This window comes from Otolemur garnettii, unplaced genomic scaffold (assembly GCF_000181295.1).
Source record: "Otolemur garnettii isolate 467f Iridium unplaced genomic scaffold, OtoGar3 scaffold00221, whole genome shotgun sequence".
Classification (NCBI taxonomy): domain Eukaryota; kingdom Metazoa; phylum Chordata; class Mammalia; order Primates; family Galagidae; genus Otolemur; species Otolemur garnettii.
The window spans coordinates 1,605,547-1,607,878 of NW_003852616.1; the positions used below are offsets into that span (position 1 = coordinate 1,605,547).

Sequence of the window (2,332 nt, forward strand, 5' to 3'; positions counted from 1 at the left end):
TACACCTAAGGTGGTGGGTTCGAATCCCCAGCCCGGACCCGCCAAACAACAATGATGGTTGCAACCAAAAAATAGCCGGGAATTTTTGTCAGTCCACTATTTCTGAAGGTAAGCTCTTCAGGTGACTTGACTATATCCAGTGGACTCCAATTCTGACTCTGTACCTTTCCTAGGGTTGAAGCTTTGTTTACATTCTCTTTATAGCCACTAATACTAAGGTTTTGTTTTTTTGTTTGTTTGGTTTTTTTGAGACAGAGCCTCAAGCTATCCCCCTGGGTAGAGTGCCACAGCTCACAGCAACCTCCAACTCCTGGGCTCAAGCAAGTCTCCTGCTTCAGCCTCCCAAGTAGCTGGGACCATAGGCGCCCACCACAATGCTGGGCTATTTTTTGGTTGCAGCCATCATTGTTGTTTGGTGGCCCGGGCTGGATTCGAACCCACCACCTTAGGTGTATGTGGCTGGCACCTTAGCCACTTGAACCACAGGTGCCAAGCCAATTACTAAAGTTTTAAAGACAAGTCACAGATGGGGAGAAAATATTTTCAAAGCACATATTCAACAAAGAACTCATTTTTTTTTATTTTAAAGTCATTCCAAACTAGTGTTAAGATTATTCCCCCCAAAAGGGTAAAAACTCCAAAAAACTACAACCTTAAAATTACACTAAAGCCCTATAAAGAAAAAAATATAATAAATGTCTTAGCTCCGTGCCTGTGGCTCAAGCTGCTAAGGCACCAGCCATATACACCTGAGCTGGCGGGTTCAAATCCAGCCCAGGCCTGCCAAACAACAATGATGGCTGCAACCAAAAAATAGCTGGGCATTGTGGCAGGTGCCTGTAGTCCCAGCTACTTGGGAGGTAGAGGCAGGAGAATCACTTGAGGCCAGGAGTTGGAGGTTGCTGTGAGCTGTGATGCCATGGCACTCTACCTAGGACGACAGCTTAAGGCTCTGTCTAAAAAATAAATAAATAAATAAATGTCTTATACAAATTTCAAAACATCTTACTACTTGGCAAAAAGAGTTGATTATTCCTCATCCTCATTTTTCTGGGGGGGAGGCCAGGCTGGGTTTCAACTTGCCATCTCCAGCATATGGGGCTGGCGCCTTGTCCCTTTGAGCCATAGGTACCACCCATCTCATCCTCATTTTCATTGTCCTGATCAGAGCCTTCTTTTTTTTTTGAGACAGAGCCTCAAGCAGTCCCCCTGGGTAAAGTGCTGTGGCATCACAGCTCACAGCAACCTCCAACTCCTGGGCTCACTCGAGTCTCCTGCCTCCGCCTCCCAAGTAGCTGGGACCACAGGCACCCGCCACAACGCCTGGCTATTTTTTTTTTTTTTGAAGGGGGTTGCAGCCATCATTGTTTGGCAGCCCGGGCTGGATTCGAACCCGCCACCTTAGGTGTATGTGGCTGACGCCTTAGCCACTTGAGCCACAGGCGCCAAGCCCTGACCAGAGCCTTCTGATGTTACCTTCCAGCTGGTCAGCTCAGATAGGATTCAGTGAAGCCAACATCCTCAACATGAAAGAGGCTGAAACTGTAATGGTGTTTCTAGTCTCTTCCAGCATGAGTTTGTTTTGAGTTGTAACTTCATCAGCAAGTTTTGGGTTAAAAATCCTTGACTCTTCTAGAGGTGACCAGATCTTTATGTCAACCTATTCCAGATGAGGCTAGAATTGGGTCACATGGATGTGGCTGTAGGGGGTTTGCCACATGATCATCGGCTTCCAGAAGCATCAAGTGCTCTGCAGTGTGCCGATCCCAAATGAAGACACAGTGCAGTCAGAGCCACTCATTACAAAGTTAGCACCCCAGTAATTAGCTTCTTTTATCATTGTCCTTGAGTTGTGATGGCCCTAATAAATCATCTTTACTAGTGGACTTCTAATGTTCAAAGTAGCCAATTCTTCCATTTCTTTCCTCTTTTTTCTCCTCCTAAAGAACTCCTGAATGCAGGCAACAGCAGAACGTCTATCACCAGGTCCTGCTCAATATAAGCACCTGGGATCAGGTCTGGGTCATCATCACTGTCATCTGTGTCCTCGAGAGCAGAGTCCCTGTCTGATACTTGATACTTCCTCAGGAGCTGAAGGCTCAATGGCTTCTGTTTGGGACTGAAGCTCAGGATTGGTGTTATTTTCACTGGGATTATTCTCAGTGAAAGTCTGATCTGAAGTTTCTGGTTGCCTAGATTTTCCAGACAAAATGGATTCTTTTTTTTTCTTTTTTTTGAGGTAGAGCCTCAATCTGAGCCCTTGGGTAGAGTGCCAGGGCTTCACTGCTCACAGCAACCTCCAACTCCTGGGCTCAAGTGAGTCTCCTGCCTC

The 2,332-nt window shown here is 46.3% G+C and overlaps 1 pseudogene; it reads right to left on the reverse strand.

Annotated features, from left to right (window-relative positions):
• LOC100953842 overlaps window positions 1–2,332 on the reverse strand; it is a 10,644-nt pseudogene that overhangs the window by 6,225 nt on the left and 2,087 nt on the right.